The 20,903-nt window shown below is 32.4% G+C and overlaps 1 protein-coding gene across 6 annotated transcripts in view; it reads right to left on the bottom strand.

Moving 5' to 3' along the window:
- Window positions 1–20,903, bottom strand: part of LOC108690496 (serine/threonine-protein kinase tricorner) — a 138,804-nt gene that overhangs the window by 29,064 nt on the left and 88,837 nt on the right. Inside the window, exon 1 of one of the 6 annotated variants that reach the window (XM_018197853.1) lies at window positions 9,470–9,914. The exons of the other annotated variants lie outside the window; for them this stretch is intronic. The gene's annotated coding sequence lies outside the window, so the exon portion shown is untranslated. Of the gene's footprint in view, window positions 1–9,469; window positions 9,915–20,903 lie in introns of those variants that run through there. 6 annotated transcript variants of the gene reach the window in all.

Genomic DNA, 20,903 nt, shown 5'->3' with positions numbered 1-20,903 from the left:
ATATATATGTATATATATATTTCACATTTTATGTTTATCTCTCTTTAAGACTTTAATTTTATGAAATTCTTATTTACTTTCTATAATGCATATAAAATCTAAATATTAAAGATAAAATCATCATTAATTAAAATGAAAATCAAGAAGTTTATTTTCTACTTATTCTTTCCAAAAATTTATAAACATTTCGAAACTAATACTTGATAGTAATAGTATTGTTTGATAAATTTTCTTTATATTGTATCTAAATAGAAACTCGGATTTGCCAATAGCATTCAATCAGAAAGTCCATTTACGTTGGTAATCGAGAGTAAACCGTATACATTCGCCTTGAGAGTTCGAGAAAGAGATGCTTTTACTCGCTTGGTGGTCCTTTCGTGAGCGATTCCTTAGCTTGTCCTTCACAGGAGATGTTGGTGCACGGCATCCTTCGCTGAAATATTTTACGGCTGGCATCTTATCTAATTACTTCCAGACGGAGCAGCTTGATTCGAACGAAATGGATTTTAGTTAGCAAAAAACGCATTACAGAGCAAAATACTATGTAAGTAGAAACAACAGTGATAAAAACAGTGATAAGATTAGATTAATGAATTTAGATTTTTCTATAAATCATACATAAATTATACACTGACAAAAAAATGCTATTGATACAATTAAAGTTTATATTACGGGCTGTCATTAACATAAATAATTAATTCATATATATTTTTATTGGTATAAAGGCCTTGATTATTGAAATAATAATTTATGCCTTAATGTCAATAAAAATATTGTATATATGAATTAATCACTTATGTTAGTGACAGCCCATAATATAGACTTTAATTGAATTAATATTTTTTTCTCAATGTATTAACCGACATTTAATCATTTTTTATGAGTAAGAATTTTATAAAATGTAAAATAAAAATGTTATTTATTTAATGAATTTTAATTTATTAATTAAAATCTATTCCTCAAACATTTCAGATTCATGTATTTTTTTTCAAGTAAGGTCTTCATAACAAATTATTATAGCAGGATTATTATAGCAGGAAATAATAATGCGTGATAAATCATTTACATAAATCATATTAAGGATAGAAAAATTCCATTGTTTTCTCTATGCAAGTCTGATAATAATTATATATATATATACTATATACTATATATGGATTGTTCTCATATCGTAGGCGTGATAGTTGCTGCGTCAATTGAGTGATCGTATACGTGGCGTTTTCAGTTTGGTCAACAAAGTGCTATCGATTCCATATTAGCCAATGCCAACGAATAATTTTTCACCTCTAATTTCTACGACAGGTTGACGACCTGCATCCGGCATTTGTCGCGAGTCGAGTTACAAGTTAGATTACGGAAATCCATATTTATCTCGTGTAATATTCTATGGCTTCGTGATATATCGAGCGTGATGACTTTGAGTCGAGTGTGCGAAATAATTGAAAAAGTTTCTTCAATGCTAATAAAATCGATACATTGCAAGCGGAGGTAAAGCGTTCTATTCGACAAATGGCCGCTTTGTCTTTTGTGGAAACTAGTACTGTGATAAAGTACTATCACAGTTTCTAATAACAAGAACTTTTGGCCAGGTTCCAAAAGTTGCTGGAAAACGAAGTAGGTGTTGGCATTTCGATAGCCATCGATAAGATAATTCACAATTTTTATAACAATAATTGAAAACTATAATTTATGATGTCTGAGATCTGTCATCGTCCAAATTGTGATTTGTATCTAATAAATTAAAAAATAAAATAAAATCATCATCAAGCTGCAAAAATATTAATAAGTGTGTAAATAAAAATATAGTTCAATTTGTAATACTATAAAATATGTACAAAATATAGTAAAATATTAGAACAATATTAATTGTCATTAAGTGTATTAAAAAAGTGATTATTATAATTCTATTTATATTTTAATTAATTTATTTATTTATCTCACTAAACAAATTTTATTTAAATTCAAATTTGATTTAATATGTACTTATTTTATTAACTTCGGTAATATAGCATTTTCGCAATATAGAATTAACAAAATTAATATTATTACAATTAATATTAATAAATATTTATATCAATTTGTTTTGAACTATGATGGATTGTTGCAATTCGCTTAATAAATATATTGTAAATTGCATCTAATGCTAAAATTTAATTTAATTTTTAAAGTTAAAAAAATTATTTAATATGGCAGTAAAATATTGTTCGTTTCAGCAATATTGGGAATTTAAAAAAATTAAACATGCATATATGTGCTAATGTCTTCAAAAAAGTTAAAAAAGTATCAAAAGCTATCACTTTAAATATATTAACGTTAATATCACGATAGACCAAAATACGAGCATGGCGATTGTTACTTTTGAGTATAACAACGTCACAGAATTCTGACGGCAATAACCTTGTCATCGCCCATTTCATCGTCGACGATATAATTTATGCTTCGAGAAAAAAGCAAGAAAAAAGAGGGGAAAGTCCATCGCCGGTAGAATGTTAATTGCGGACAAAAATTCTCACTGGATGTCTGCAGTGAGGTATATACACAAGCTTCAAATACCGTACACGAATTCTTACCGCAATGTTTCGTTTAACGTTTATGTATTTCTTTTTCTGCAGCAATTCTCGTACTCGATATTGCGAAACGGCCAGAGGTTTGTCGTGAAAGGAGACGCGCGGAATTAATTCTAGAAAACGAAATGCGCTTTTTTTATACAACGGAAAATTTTACATAGGTGTAATAAAAAGCTAACAGCCAGCAAACGTATAAAGAACAAATGAGTTTAACTTTAACGAGGTTTAACTTTAACGAAGATTTTTTACCGCGCAAAATTGGGCTTTAATGAGAACGCTGCAGCATCATAATTACAATGGAATTTTTTGTAAATTCGCAATACATATTCGTAATTTATTCTCTAATGCTTTGTCGTCTTTCCTGAGTAATACAGAGACACTAACAAATTTAGAGATATGCAAGAAATTATTTCATATTTACAATAATAAAACATAAATAATTACAATAATAATGAAATAAACCAAATTAAAGATGTTATGTATATAATATTTAAAAAAGAAATTACACATATAATATATTAAAAATAATATTTAACTTGGAACAAGATTCTGAAAATGGATCGTGACTTTTATGAAATTCTTAGAGAAAAGAACAACTACTTCGCAATCATGATCGATGATGCGTTACATAACATTCAATTTGACGAAACAGCTTTTATGTTGACATCGTATACCATGTCAACATCAAAATAGAAGCTAGTTATTTATTTGGATTTTGTAATAGTGCACTCAACTTAAAATGTAGAGAATATCCATATTAAAATGATCCGTATTATATAACGTTTACTTATACTTGAAAAGACTTTAATTTTGATTTGAGCAATATACGCGATAGAATAAGTGAAATTTCACGAATGTTTAATTAAAACAGTTATATATTGCGTGGGTATATATAACATTTGATATTTTTAAGTTTCTATATGTATATTACAAAAATAAAAAGTCCGAAGAAATAAAAGAGGAAGTTATTTGTAGCAGCAAATTAATAATGTATACGGTAAAGAATGTCATTTTATTTTAATATCGTAAATATGATAGGATGATAAGTGAGGTATGATATAATAAAATGATAAAAATAGGTATCAACTTAAAGATTAATGGACAGCGAGTGGAAGCTATTAGCAAATAGATCAAATTGAGCATTATCTATTCGGAAACTTTTCTACTCGTGATTCGTATATAAAACTAATTTATATGTGAGGTCAGTGTATTTTTAGACAAAATCGTTTCGGGGAACAGTCGTATCGAACTCGGAGATGTCCGACTAACGATCAGTCGCTTGTGCTTTCACGCTGTGTATTTCATTGCGCGTAAATCAACAAAGAACCTGTTTACCATGCACCAGTTGCAGTGTTGAAGCAGTTACATTCCACTATTCTCCTCTCGACAAATAAAGTTCAATGAAAGAAAATCAATGAAACATTATAGAAGTAAAAATTATACAGCTGGAAATCTAATTTAATATTACTTAATGTAAAAAATTCGTTAATAAAATATTAATTAATGTAAAAAAAGATTAATAAGTAGAACATAAACGAACATAAAAACAGTAGAACATAAAAATTAATTATGTTTCTTTTCTACTGTATGCATAGATTATTATTATTGATTTAATATCCTGTCTCATGTTTTTAACTCTCTTATTATCTCTTTGTCTAAATAAAAAAGTACATTCTGTGTATGTGAAAAATTAATTAAAAGAATATTATTCTAAATTATTTTTTTTGTATTTTTTATAATGACAAAATTCCTCGGATAATTTTAATGTAAATGCTAGTATTATGTTTCGTCAAGAAGAGCATTATCTCTATTCGCGATGAACACGCTAGTCAATTTGTAGCTTTTGTGTTGCTTTTGGATCATTCGTATCGAACTCTTAAAATCTACGGTATTCCATTAACTGAAGTTATTCCTATAAAATTGCATCGAGCGCTGTTGATTCACGGACTTCATATCGGTCGTCTCAGAAAATATTTTCTCGGAAATCATCATGCAGCATTTCGCGAAAAATAGTCCAGGTGATTTCCAATCTTCTTCACATAAAATTTCTTTTTTAAATATTTGAGAATACATATCAAACTGGCTCTCTATTCAGAAATAATCACTGACAGCTTTTACAGTCTATATATTTCGGATATATGTATGCTAATATTTTGCAAAACATTTACTTGATTTATTGGTTCATCATTTTCACGCGATACTTTATGTATGAGGCATTTATACTCTGACCGGAGATTAAGTCCATAATTTGTGTGTACGATCCATTTTAAGTATGCAAAATCTCATCCAAAGTAAATCTTGAAATTATAGGCTTGGTTCACTCTAATTTAGAACTCTTTATATTCAACCTGTCTCAGACTCGAAATTAGAGGCACAAAAAAGATTATGAATACTTTATCGAAATTATTTCTCGTTAAGCAAAACTCTATTTTAGAAAGAGTAAATAAAGCTCTAAAAAATCAATAAATTGCCATTTATAAAATCATTCTGTTAAAGAGTAAAGCAAATTAAAGAATGTCTTCTTTCTTTGCGTCGTTTAATACATTTAACAGAGAAATTAATAAAATTATTTTTTGACAATATTCTAATATTTTCATTTTTTTTACACAAACAATAATTGCTACATTCAGCCATCAATTTCTCTATATATCTTATAATTTCGTACATGCTGGATACAAACTGATCTCCTTATAGCGCTGTACCCTATCATACATTTATACATTTACATTTGTCATGCCCATTGCATATAGTGATGATATCTAGGAATCAAGCCTGTGCTATCAAGGATTCATTGTTTCGTTACGCACGCACCCCGAAAAAGCCAACTTACTCCCAGCGAAAATGGAAGTGGCACTCACGCCACGTTACTTGCAGTAGCTTGACAGCAACGTTATCGATATCCCTGTCTTTTATACCGTCACGACGACATCTCCCCGATAGCGATATCGTTGTAACTTCCGGCAGCAAGACAGGCACAATTTCGTATTTGGGTCAAACGTAACCTGCGTGCATGGAAAAAAACATCAGAGCTTGTACGAGGGATGAGATCCAAGCAGATCTTTTGCCGTCATTCTTATCGTGCTCTCTTTTTCGGATCAGAATTGTTATTTAGGTCGAGATACTTTGGGAGACACTGTATAACAAAGAATATGAAAGGAGAATCAAATGTCTAAAACAGAAATGCACATCAACATTCGAGATGATATGTTATTAGAAGAAAGATTTAAAAAATTGGAGTAAATCTTACTTGGGGTTTTTATAGAGATTTTCTTAGTTTATTTCACTTTTCACAGAAAATCAATACTCAACTTTTAGATTTAAAACAAAAAGTCTAAATTTGTCACATAATATAAAATAAGAAAAATAGTTCAAAGAAAAAATAAAGCGGTTTAAATAATAATTGCATATATAAATATTATATTCTATATCTAGATACTTAAATATTATTTTTTATGAAAAAATAAAATTGCTTACAAATTTTATCAGTATTATGTTTTTTATATTAATTTTTTACATAATATTTGTATTGCTTCCTATACTACATATTTTTGTGTTAAATTTAACACAAATTTTTCAACTGTGTATCTATGAATTTTCCTCTAATGTTTATTGCATTATCATCCACAAGAGTACAAGTACAAGTATATGGAGTGAATGAATGTATATGAAGTATATTGAGTTTAGATATAGATTCGCTGAGTCTAAATGATCACGCAGATCAGTCATCCCTGCGGGAGGCTACTCACGTCACCCACGTTACCCACTCACATCAATACCCTGAATCGGTAGCAACATTAAGCATGAACGATCTCTTATATTAACGAGAACTGTCTCGTTTTTAACAATGCAACGCCAAACTCTCATACGTCACGGTCGATATTACGAATTCCATGAGCAGATTGTGAAACTCGATGAAAGAAAGGTGATCACAATGGCCGTCACGAGTTTCTGTGCCACGGATACTCGGACTCTGAGTCACTCGACTACTCGCTCGCTCGCTGGCTCGACCGCTCGTATTGTGATCTTTCACCTAGCAACGCATTGGTTCTCAAACTAACGCCACAAAAAATGTTAAAAGAAAAATGGAAAATTTTAATATACATTTTTCAATTAAAAATTAGAAAAAAATTCAATGTACATATTTATTTAGATAAAATATATATAACATAAATGTATTATTTATGTCTTAAAATCATAATTCAAATTAATTTACTTTCTGAAAAAGTTCGATTGTAATAAATAAGATCTTTTCTTGAATAATTGTAAATATGTTTATAACAAAATTTAATATATGTAATTTTAAAATTTGATAGCAACATAAAAAAAAACTTGAAGTCGGAACAATTTGGGAACCTCTGTAGCAACGGCTTTAAAATCTCGAAGCAGCAATTCCCACCGACTGGCACAGTAGAAAGGAACGTATGCCGATCCCGATCGAGGATAATGCCCGCTTCATAATCATCGAGTGCGTGACCTGCGTTTTGCAACGGTTCACGACGCGATTCATCATCCAGGAATTAATAAAACTTAGAGTCAAATTTCAATGAAATCTGCAAAATTTCAAGAAATATTCATTTATTTGTTGCGTACAATAGGAAGAAACATATTCTCTTAAATTGATGCCTCTTGAATTCCTTCAAGTTAACCATAACAAATCTTCTGCATTATGCATGTCCGTGTTGTGACAACATTTCTAATAACCTTTTACAAATAAAAATTGCTTTACTACTACTACTAAATGTTAAGAAAAAAATATTATTAATTTTAATAAATATTTAATTGAATAATGCCAATTAAAAAATTTATTTACAGTAAATAAATATTTACTGATTCAATGAAAAGAAATGATAATTAAATCAAATTAACGATTCTTGTACAAATATCGTTATATTTAATAAATATTCAGTTGGTATTATTCAAATGATTTCTTAAAATTTAGTAGGTATATCTTTCAATGCAGAATTAAAAATTCGACTAGATAACGTTAACATTTTTTTTATTGATGATGTATTCGCGAGAAAATGTTTCAAAGTTCGAGAAAGTCCAATGCGGTTCGCATCATGTTTTTCCTCGCGATGATAATAATTGCAAAGAATGCGCGACGTTTGTTCGGTAATCATTCTGTTGGGAAAGCGCGTATCGCGAGGGAGTGAAACCGATGTCCCCCGAGAGAGAAATCAGAACACATGATGATCACAAGTCATACATATTTTGTAAATCGAAAGCGTATGAGATCTTGGCGCGAAGCCGAGATAAACAGACTGACGATTGAATCGTGAAAATTCATATTTCGTGACCGAATTAGAATGTACGTTTTCTTTGTAAGAAATCGACGTGATTCAAGTCTATATTATTTTTTTTCTATAACAAGAAATAAGAAATCAATTCGATATCAATTTACTGGATTGCATTGCATAAATAGAATAGTTTTTATCGTAAGATTTTTGATCAATCAATTTCCGATATTCCGATATTCCTAATAGATAGAATAATAATAAAATACAACGTAAGCTTCTTGTCTATTTAGAATAATTTCCGTGTTCGCTCACGTAATAATTTTATCTTAAAAAATTATCATTACTATTAGCAATAATAAGTTGTCGCTAATTGTATTATATTCTCAAAGAAGACACATGTGCATTTTATAAGATTTATCGTCATACTTCGTTCATTGGAATGTAGTTCGCATAACGGAGTAACATACATAATCGCAGTATCTATGGATTTGATCTACCTTCAAGAATCTACGAACAACATGCGTGTTCGTCTTTGAATGTTTACACAATAGCTAGGAAGGAGTACACACTTCTCTCATACTCATTAGAAACTTTAACGAATAACATTAGCGCCGTCAGGTATTTCTTTTCTATCTTGCCATAAGCAGAAATATCTTACGTCACTCGGAACCGTTGCGTCGTTATGCAGAACCGAGATGCATAATACATACATAGGTGCATTAGCTTTTCCATGTACACGCACGGAAATTGACTTCGTGAAATGTGCCACATTTTTTTCTATAATAAACGTGAGAATAAGTGCGATAATGTCGATATGATCGCATCCGCGTTAACTAAACTAGGAATTCTAACGAGAGACAAAATTATTAAGAGCTCTGATAAAAAATTGAAGATAATGGTCTATATTAGTAAGAATTATTTTCTATAACAAGTTATTAAATGAACAACTTAAATAGTAAATTATGCGAACTTGATAAATAACGCGATTAAATATCTTTAAAAAACAAATTATCTTTAAATGAAGAACTTAAAAAATTCGAATTAGAAATGTTATTTGAAAAACAGTATTAATATTATTTATCTAAGTACTATGAGTATCACAATGAAACATTATTAGTCATGAAAATTAATTGAGAATATGTAAGAATTCCAAAGTGGAATTATTTCACAATATAGTGTAAGAATCTCAAAATAAAGCCTCAAAAGTATTAATATCAAATAATTATATTAATATCAAATTATTCAGAGAAGGGTCCAGCAAAGTACATAATCTATTAAAGCAAAAGCTAATTAAGGTATATAAATTAAGGTATATAAATTAATTGAAGAGAACTTATACGACTCCTTTCAAGAAACAATATTTCAATGTCTTCCCCACAGATAAAATATTTACACAAACGAGTGCGTGTATCAAGTGTAATAAAGTGTCGATGCCAGTGTACACAAAGATCGATATTCAGCGAACCAAAATAGAGTCCTTCAGGTGTAAATATCCACGCCAAACGCGTTTCACTTTGCGCAAGTGAAGCGCTCAACATTTCGGTGGTCGCCTCTAATTAACGTCATCAAAACCTGCGGTATTTACCTGACACGAGAGAAACGCGATGGAGAAAGAGAGAGAGAGAGAGAGAGAGAGAGAGAGAGAGAGAGAAAGACTCATCTTACCTTCGTCGTTATCGCTTGCAGGGTAATCTCACGACGAGGCGCATCGTCCGGTTCGACCCCGCGGTCAGCTGTGCGAACTCGGCGCGGTAGAGATATCCAATTTTAGCGCTTCCCGCGGTGCAGTCAGTGTCAAATGGCGCACTCGCGTCGAAATAACTTTCGCACACCTCGAACTGTATCCGAGCTACTTTCGAAGATGCACACGTTCCGGAGACGTTTTCTCTCTCTTTCTTCCTCTCTCAAAACACGCGCGCGCGCCACCACACAATACACACCGTGTTCTTTCCGTTCGATACCGAAAGTCACCTCATCTCCCGTAAATCTTACCGAATAACAAGAGAGAGAGAGAGAGAGAGAGAGAGAGAGAGAGAGAATCCTACCGCGTTAGATACTCGTAGAAAGCGAGAGGACCGAGAATGTCCGAAACAGACCGCGGAAGTGCCAAGCGGCGACTACTCCGATTTCTTCTTTGGCACAGGGCGCAGAGAAAAGAGGGAGATTCGTCCCCGAAGGATGACGAAGAGGCCCGAATGTACGATGGACTCCTGTCACCTGATCTGCGTCTGATCTTCCTCTCTTCCACCTCTCCTTCCCTCTCTTTTAACGAATAGGTCACGTTCTTTACAAGCTTCCGCGCACACAGTCACGTGTCACAAATTCAATGCCGCGCTCGTTCAACTCCAATGTATCTATGAGTACTTAGGATTCAGTTTCTTTTTGCGTTGATCAAAAGGAACGAAGAGCTCGAATGACAGTTTCGGATCGCGGTAAACGAAAGCTTATTCGCGAGACGATGACGCGACAGGGTGCATGGTTCTCGACCGTCTGAGCGCCGATGCGGAACCTGGTCTCTCGCGAGCGACCCTCTCGCGGTCGCTTCCGTCGGCGCCGACGCGCGACTACCAATCGCTTCGCGTTTTCGTTCCCCACTGTCATCGGTCATGGTCCAATGGTGGCGCGCGGACGAGCGGACATCTATACTGCGCGCGCGATGGCGCGAGGTCCGATAAACGCATCCAGGCGTTCGCCGTCGAACCAAACCCGCTCGGGGACTTTCTTCCGTCAAGACGAGTTTCCCCTTTGTGCGTCCTCCTTCGTTTCTCTGCCCTTCTCTCTCTTTTCTCCTGGGCTGACCGCGAGATTTGAAAGTAAGCGCCGCGGATCCGGTACACACGGTCGGCGCGGCGGTCGAGGCGTGATTTATCGCGGGGAGCCGAACGCGAGTCGCGAAAGAGGTCAAACGTGAAGGGCCCGCTTCGATTCGCGCTTTCTAAAAATTAGCGACTCCGATGGCGAGCGGGTGTGCCGAGAATCTCATCGATCAGTCATCTCCAATGAAAGGCAATTATCCGAGTCGCGATAGATAAATGCGGACAAATTAGATAGATAAACATGTTTCATGCTATAGAAACAACGAGTATTAATTGAAAAATTATATTGCATTATGATTATGAATTGACATCGCACATTTTTAAAAAGGAAAATATACACCTGAAAAATTACTTGATTTTTCGATAATTGTATTGTGTTTAAAAATTTGCTTTCTGCGACACCAGCTAAAAATAATTGTACAATGTTGCGTTTGATAATATTCATAAAATACATTGAACGAACTTGAGTGCTGAATAGGAGTTAATTCATAATTGCATGAATGATTTTGCTGAAATGTTTAAAAATAGATAGATACGGATCTGAAAACAATTTGTTGAACTATATCAAAATAATTGTATAGGACGCTCAAGTATAATGAGCAATCCTGCAAAAAGCTTTCGCATTTTAAGAGCTTAAACATTCATAATTATTTTGGTCTAATGAAATTATTTTCTGTATGTGAATCTGTATCTATAGCTAAATTTTTATATACTTTAGTAAAATTGTTTTTTCGATGTAACGAAAAGATATCTATAAAAAGATCCAGTTTTTCGTCGACTCAATTTTTTAAAAAGAGAAAAATTTTATTAAGTTTTAATGAAGAATATTTAAATAATATATTACAAGAACATATATTGATATAAAAAAAAACGTCGGAGACAAAGTTATCTAATTGTGAGTAGTCAACTTAATTGCAGAAGAACGATAGCGATTATCGCGAAGGATATGATATTTTTTATTTACTTGCTCGAGTAGGGTGAGAAAAGATTGCGATTTCTTATCTCGATGGCCAGTACATCGAACGCGGCGTATTTCGATGAACGCGTTTCCCGTAAAAAAAAATTGATAAATCTTTTATCGTAAAGCAAATTCCAATGACTTCCGTCATTGTCCGATAGATAAAAATAATTCGCGTAAAGCCGAGTGAAATTAATTCATTTCAACATATGTTCGAAATAAGTTAATAATATTAGCACATCCATTTCTTTTTGTATAAATGTCGATAATTATGTACTTCGAATTGATAACGCGTTCCCAGAAATATAAAAGTTGAAAAGATATAATAGACATGTATTTGTTTTTATCATCAATTTAATTTCCCGTCTACAATTTGAATCTTTTTTAATACAAGCGAAATTTCAAATTTTTCCGAAATAAAGAGAAGGACTTAATGTAAAAACTATTTGGTACTGTAATAGAGATGTTAAAAAGTATAATAACTTTAAAGTTTTTTCACATTTTTTTGAAAGCTTAAAATAATAAAAAAAAACTTGAAATAAACAGAAGAAGTAAAAATATTGTAAACAGAAAATTACAATGATAATCGAGCCCAATATTCTTTCTTAAAAATCATTCAAATAAATAGAAGAGTATTCCCTTCAAAGAATTGATCAGAAAAAAAGATCTCTTAATTAAATACCTCTTTCGAAAAAAAAGTAAATTCGAAATTTGTCAAAAGGCAAAGATCAATAAAGATAATTACGTAACACGGTGATACAAACGGTAACTTTAATATTTGTTACGAAATCGTCAAGTAATTATTAATTAAGAGTAATTATTAATTACCACATATTTAATATCCGTAATGTGATCGTTAAGAAACCAATATCGGTTACATCACACTCTGAAACTCCAAATTATTTTGATCGTCGTTGCTGCTAATGATCGCCACCTTTCTCAGGTCATGTATATATGTCGTTTACGAACACGGGTTGGTTCCCGTGCGTGTACTATATGTAGACGCGTACACGTGAGAATATTGATTCTACCGCGTCAGCTGCTTGCCTGCTTGCTTGCGCTCGTCGTGGCTTGGTTACCCTGCTGCATTCTAACCCACATTCACGTGCACTGCCACGCTGCCGCGCACAAGACTACTGACTAGGATATTCCTGTTCCGAATGACTGATGTGCTTTCCATACTATCGAAGACACGGATATCAATACCTTGAGTGCAATTGCAGCTTAAATACTTGCAATCGCGATTCTGTGCGTCCTACATAATTATCTCAATGATCTGAATATCTGGCTAAATTTTTTAACACTTCAACAAAATTATTCTTTCTGTAAACCAGAATTCTAGCAGATTTAATCAGAAAATTCGAATTCGTTCATTTTCAACTAGAATTTTAATTAATCCAATCAGATCCAGACAGTTTTCTCTCTCTTTTTATTTAGAAATTATCTAGGAATTTTCATGGGAGCATTTTTGGGAATTTATTATAACATCATAAGGAGGTGAGAAGATGAATCTGAAGATGGATATTGGACTAATTGCAAGTATACTTGGAATATTCTAACGCAACAAAATAACGGATTGATAATGGAATCAAGCATGATTGCGTAATTGCGGAAGCGAGAGATCGCTTCCGATGTGCGACCCGATGGGAATCGCTTAATGCTTCTTTAACGGGAATCTCGCGGGTGGGGTCGTAACTGCACTATTCTTTATCCAGCATACGTTATCCGGTCTTAATGCAGGTCCTATTCGATAACGTGCACAGCAACCGCATTCAATAATGTCCACCATCATGCGAGTGACACAAACACTATTAATCCGGTTAACCTGTTTAAATAAGCCGCATTCAAGCCTGGATACGCAAATCCTTTGAATGTAAAACCTTTGTTTGTTCACGAGCACGAAGAGAGCACCATTCGGTACCGTGGGGATGTCGATAGTACAACGTATTCTAGTTATGATAGTTAAACTTCGTCCGATTCGATATTTACGATTTGCTCGAATTAGACTCGATGATTTGCATAGGCATAAATTTGCTTACACACTGCTTGATGTTTATCTCGTGATTTCATAGCGACCAGTCATAATAGCAGTCTAACCGTAATAGCGGGATGAAATAATTAAGTAAAATACTTCTAACGATGACCGTTAGACTATTAAACCCAGTTTCACCAGTTAGTTTAAACCGCAGCTTAATTAATGTCTGGTCTCGGTGGCTCTCTCTTTCTCTCTTTCTCTCTTTCTCTTTCTCCTTCTCAAGTTCTAGTTCCACAAAAATTTAAGCAGTTATATTCTAATGATAAACTCCATAAAAAGAGTTAATTGCTTTAATAACAATTAAATTATCAATATGTCGATTTCTTGAAAATTGTTAAAAAATATTTCTTTTGATTATAATAGTATAGAACATAACAATTTCTTTGTTAAAGAGAAAATAGCTCCTGAGGATTGAAACAAGAATCTTATGTTTCAATTTACGACGCATCCAGACATTCATGTCCCCGGGCTGCTGTCATTCTTTGACCTATTTCCTGCCCATCTTTCTTTAATAAATATTTGATTAACCTATCTCGTTAAATTCCAACATTGAATATCTTTCTAAGCAAACGTCAAATTAAAAGTTCAACTAAAAATCAAATAAACGATAAAAATTCTTTTATTTATCTCAATTCGAAATCTTTCTATATATTTTCGCAATTCCTAATTCTGTTATGGATGAAACAACTTTTACCACCGTTTTAAAAAAATTCCATTCCCCCTAAGGAAAATTCTTTTGCGTAAAAAGGGTCAAGTAGAGTAGTGGAACACCCCGCCTGTCAAGGGAAGTAAAAAGTTAATGCATGTACTACGAAAACATTATTCCGGAAACATTGGCGCAAAAGCGTGAAACCTGACTCCTTTGTTTCTGAGCACGCTCGACGATCTCGAACGGATGCATTGACCCGCTCAAAAGTACCGTTCTCTAATTGCGGTGAACGCGAATCATGAAAAGTACAAATATAAAGTAGAATCGAAATTAATAGTTTCGGATGAATTATCAGAAAAAATCGTCGGGACGAAAGTCGTTTTTTTTTTGAAGTTTGAACTCAAGAGAGCGTAGCAAAAGCGAGCAATCAGTCGCAATATGTCATAATCGGAGTACGATCTTATCGGATTTACTTCTTTTAAATTTCTAGATATCTCCAACAGAAAATAAAACAAAATTACACAATAATAATACTTTTTTAATAGGAAATATATTCGCAATTATTTTCATATATTATAACGAAAATAACGTTCATGATATTCAATTTTTTTTTTGCTATTTAGATATATTTTGTGCCTACCAATATTATATTTTCAAATGTAAAATTTTCCATTAATAAATATGCATAAAAATTAATATATAATACATTTATCGTAGAAATAAAATAACTAGAAATAAAAACGATGCTTTGTATTATGTTTAAACTTTATGGGGTTAATATTGCAGCGAAAGGGTTAACCAAGTATCATTGGGAGTACACGACCAGGCGTGCAGTCGAAAGATTATGCAAGTTATATAATTTAACCGGACGTGACTATCACCCTTGGCTTTGCTCGATCGTGTTCTTAGAATGAATCACAGACTCTGATGTATGCAATAGCGAAAAGCTCAAAATGATTCGAAGACAAATCTCTCGTGGTCCATTTATTTATGAGAAGAATTATACGCGAAATGGAATATATATTTGGAGATAAAAATGAATAATTTCCACATTTAGAGAAAGAAAAATAAAGCTAAACAACGAAAGTGATAACGTGCCGCTACAGTGAAGAAAGCTTTCTAAATTATTTAGCATTGGGAAAGTAATAATCAAACATAATTTCGTGAATTCCAAAGAAAAGTAGCTACCAAATAACTCCTTAATATATACTAAATAACTCGTTAATATAAATTAGAACAAACTTCTGTGTTGTTTCTTTTTCTGAAACTTCTATTGTTTCTTTTTCTGTTATACTTTTTTTGTTATATCTTTTTCTTCTTTTTCCTTTCTTTTCAGCACTGTAAAGAAGTATTACAATGCGGTCTCCGGACTTCACATTATGTACTTTCACGAAATCTTTTGTTCTTCAAAAGGAGGAAAATGCTACTTTCGCGCAAATGGCACTATATTAAACTGCTGCTTTTTGTCCTCATTCGATGTGAAGCAAAGTTACTCGTGCTATTGTAGTTTAATACTCTATTTTATACATCTATTATCTCTCGTAACACGTTTTCTAGGCGGACTTATTTTTTATATGCACTAGACTCTTCGTTCCATTCGCTTGCCTGACAATGGCCATCGGAAACTAATCGCTGCCGCACATTACCGAATAGAAAACCGCGATGCGACCAACCGTAAAATGTTAAGGGATTGCCGTTAATGTGATGTAAGACGCTTCATTGCACGTTGTAAAATGCGCGGATGAAGTTTTTGCGTCGCGCTCGCGTAATCGAATCTTCTCAACTATAAAAGATCCAACATAATTCAATAAATAGTAATCTAAAAAAATGGTTAACACATTCCTACATTATATAATATATTTAAAAATATTTCTAAAATATCTTCAACTTAAAATCAAACTAATTTGTCTTCTTTTGTATAAAGATCGTTCAAGCGATAATTCGTTTAAATATGTTATTTACCCATTTCATGGACGATTCTTTCCGACATCAGAGCATACTGACCTGCAACAAAAAAAGAACAAGAATACATCAAAACATGTTGATTTCTAGAGATAAGCAATTTTAGATTAATTTTATCGGTGAAAGAACCCGAAGATATGATTTGCACAATATTTTCTGTCGCAATCAATGACTGTAGATGCGAATTATATTGCTTGTTCAAAAGGTGATAAATGAATTTATGATTTCAAATTAACTTTATCAGCAGCACAACGAGCTCGATATCACGATATTACTTACACAAATGCAACAACATTTTCTGTATCTTTTATGATCAAAGACGCAAATTATATTACTTTAGAATAACGTATACGTTATTTTATAAAATAATACAATAATGCTATAAAAGAGTGCAAAAGTCACAAACAAAAGATGTAAAATGATAATTATTACATTTATATATTTAACTTATTTACATTTATATATTTAAAAAAATTTTGAAGAGAAGATATTTTTTCCAAAATAGGAAAAAATCTAAAATTTCAAGAATTTTCTTAAATACCGACAAAATTCTTGATTTTTAAGGATTCAGAAGAAACTCCTTGAAAATTCTAAGTATTTTCGGGTAAACATTCTGGACTCTCTAACTAAAAAAAAATTTTATAATTTATATATATAAATAAGTATTCAAAACTGCACGCACTACACAAAGATATAAAAAAATTAGGTAATATTAATTAAAAAATTCTTTTGATGTTAATCAAAAGAATTTTAATAGTAATAGTAAATTAATATTAATAGTAAATTTTGATTTAAAATTTTTTAATATTTTGAATTATTGTGAATAACTGAATTATTGTAAATATCTTAAATAATATTGAATAAAAATTTATTTATTTTTAAAATTGTATTCCAGATTGTACTATACTATATAATTTTATTTAGATTGATCACATAAAAAAATCTTGTATTCAGAAAAGTGCAGATTAGATTTTTCATTACGCCATTAGAAATATTTTAATTACAAAGGAATGCTATAATCTGAATAAGATATTTAATGTTTGTACATATCTCATTTTTTTTTGTAATATACAAATAGTATGAAGACAACTATCTTTTGAGTTACTTAAAAAAAGATAAAAATTTAGCATTTAATATAAAAAATATCAAAAAGAAATTATATTTTTCAAATATTATCATAATATTTGTTAATTTTATCTTTTTTAAGTCTAAATCTAACTTTTCAAAGAATTTTAAATTACTAATTTCAAATTACTAATTTTTCTCATTCTAAAAACGACAAAATTACACGTGCGTAAATCAAATTGGATATTTGATCGCCGTTAAAATAATTATATAAAATTGACTAACGGGACTAATAGCACAAGTCATCCTACTAATAGCCGTTAAAACAGAAGATGATAAGTGAGTCAACAGAATAATATTCCCTTGAATATACAAAGTCGTCATCGAGTGAAAGGTAGATTCAACAAGAATAACAGAATTTAAAGCGCTTAACGAAATATACAAGTTATGTAAATAAATGTCTGAACTAGGATCGACTAAATGTAAATAAAATCATGATAAAAAAATCTTAAAAAAAAATTATCTGCGTATTTGAGATCAGTTTCCATTTTTCTATTTTTGAAAAATCTATAACAAAAATTCACAAACAAAAATAAATAAAAATTTCGAGTTCTTTTTCTAATTAATATAATTCTAACTTTTCTGATCGCACAACTTATAATTATATAGAACTTATAGTTATATAGAGAAAAAATGATACAAGCCATCTGTTTCTCTCAACTTTCTAAATTTCATTAATTCGTATTTCAGATATCAAATTAGAATTTATTTAAAAAAAAATTCGATTTAAGACAGTGACATGAATAATATTTTTTGCAATGGCAGAGCTTAATTCACATATCTAACTATATACTTTTCAGTTTTCAATTCGAGAAATATTTTATTAAGAATAATTTGCGTCAAAACTTTGCAAGAAGTAATGCCGCGCGATCACCCTCCAACAGGGTGGGACATCCAATAAAACGGTAGCCGGTTATTGTCAAGCTTCTTTCCCATTGCTGCCCGTGGGAATTAAGTGCACCGGTCAGACAACCGCTACCAACTACCGACTATTGCGGAGCACAGTTCGTTCCTGAAGGCGGTAGTATTACGCTGGGCGGAGAATATAACGTGTATCTTTCAGTTAGTCACGATATACAACGCGGTTGTAACATAGGATAACTATGCACGGTACTATGTCCCTGTACACAGAATCGTGTTTATTACAATGTACAACGGTGGTAAATAGCATAACCGGAGAATGAACTGGATTTAAAGTTAAAACTCTCTTCGCGCTCATTGACTTCACTCCTTTGGGTTGGTCTGTTAATTATCCTAATTTCGCCAGGAAACAGATTTATCCATTAATGTTATAGGTTTCTCTTTGTCTTTTTTCCAGACGCGTAATCTGTAACTTTGATTCGCTTTCTACGTTCGCTCGCCAAAATATGCTATTTATAGAGGAATTCAGTTCCTGAAATAATTCAGCAGAAAGTCGAACAAGCAACGCTATTGTACGGTTGAGATAAACGATAAGTATGCTTTATCTGAATTTCTGAACTACTTGAATCTATCGAAGTCCTTATCAAATAACTTTATTGAATCGACGCTAAATATAAGAAATCAAAATGCCTTTTTTAAATTTATTAATTTTATCGTTATATATATTTATATTATCAAGAAAAAGTAATAAAAATATGATCTTTCTTTCAGAAAGAAACGAAATATGAATTTAAAAATAAAATTTCAAAAATTTTCTTAAATACCAATAAAATTCCATGAAAATTTCTGATTTTCAAGGATACAGAAAGCACTCCTTGAAAATATTCTAAATATTTTCGATATAGTAATAGTAAACATCCTGATCTCTAACTAAAGAAAAACCAAGTTTACATTTAAAATGAGATCCCTCTCATTTCCATCCTGTATTATGTGTTATTTCAGATCTCAATTTTCGAGGCATCAAGATAATCTGTCTATTATATTCTTAGGATGGCTCGTGGCAACGTATATCCAAGTTGGAAGGTTTCGACCGGAGGATCGATGCTCGCTTTTGAGATGTCGGGTCGCGCAGGAGCAGATCGAGTATCTACATGTTCGTGCGATCAGCTGTGCCGGATACTCGGTGGCCTCAAGCGTTCCACGTGTGCATTCAACCCTTCTGAGTCATCTTACCTCCTTTATTCCCCGCGTGCCATTCTCCTCTCGTTGTAGCGGCTCTCCTCTCAATGCGTGACGCAAAGTGTCGCAAAGTGGAGCCGAGAGAGAAAGGAATAGGGAGAAATAAAGAGGACTGTACCGTAGAAAGAGAAGACGATGGAATGAGACGGCAGGGAGAGTCTTATTGATTTTTTCAAACATCTGATCGGCGAGACGGAGAAGGAAGATGGGGAGGAGATGGCTGAAAAAGGACAGCAAGACATATGAAAGCTGTAAGGGCGAGAAGGAAGGAATCTTTTCTTCCCTTTTCTCTCCGGTGGCCTTCGGTGAAGTCCTCAGCGTCCCGTACCTGTGTTGCCATAGTAACAGCCTAGATTCCAGAGAAGAGTTGGAGAAGACAAGGAGCAGATGGATAACTCAAAGAGAAAAGGGAAAAAAGAGAACACAAAGAGGAAATAGCGAAGAGAAACCCATGTTTCGCGGTTAGTCCCTTTGTTCCAGATTTCCATGCCATCCGCAAGAATTAACACATCGCGAAGTACAGACATGTAAATGCGACGCATTCAGAAGTTAGCTAATAATAATTCGGTGAATACGTAGAATAGATGAGAGGGTACGAATATACAGTTGAAGTTCGACGTAGTGTATGATTAACTGCTGTCGTTACTCGATCGGAACTATAACTGTTAAAATTAACATTTCCCTCGATATTTTGAAGAAACAAGAGAAACTCTTATGTACCTCATGCACTTTCTAGCAAATGTAATATTAATTACGCATTAAAGGCGTTTTTACTTTCTCTCAGAAATGTTTATTTTTATCTAGATTCTACAAAATTCTTTAAAAATCTAATCTTATCCTAAGTTTCTAGTAGATAATTTGGCTCTATCACATTTTAAAGGCCTATTCCTCTTCCCGATTTGTTACCACGCTAATTAGAATAAATAACTCTCGGAAAATTGAATAATTAACGGTATGTGTTCCTACACTTGTTTGTATTTGCCAAACAAACGACCCACGTAACATCTATCATTCCCTCATCATTCACTCCCTTCGTTAAACTGTATTTACCGAGACATGCAAAATGATACAAGAGTACTCGTAGGTTCACATATCTTGTCTGCATGTGTGAAACCACTAAACCAGAAGTTCGGAGGAAGCGAAAGTATTGCGGGAAAAAACTACAAAAGTTACTTTACTACGATGTCATCAACAAGTACTTTTTTCTTTCTTTTACCGCACAAAGTACATCGCGATAATATTTTTATGTCTTTATAATGTGCCTTTATATGTACAACAAAAGTTATACATATATATATATTATATATAAATACATATATCTGGCATTTTTCTCATGCTTAGTTGATGTATTCATATAAGCAGTGCTCTAATCTTAATACTATAAAAATATTTTAGTAAAAAAAATCACAATATTTATATTTGATTTTGTTTTAGAGCAAATTGTATAATTATAA

This window comes from Atta colombica, unplaced genomic scaffold (assembly GCF_001594045.1).
Source record: "Atta colombica isolate Treedump-2 unplaced genomic scaffold, Acol1.0 scaffold105, whole genome shotgun sequence".
NCBI classification, from domain to species: domain Eukaryota; kingdom Metazoa; phylum Arthropoda; class Insecta; order Hymenoptera; family Formicidae; genus Atta; species Atta colombica.
Note: the sequence above shows the minus strand (reverse complement) of the source record. Positions and strands in the feature narration are given on the sequence as shown.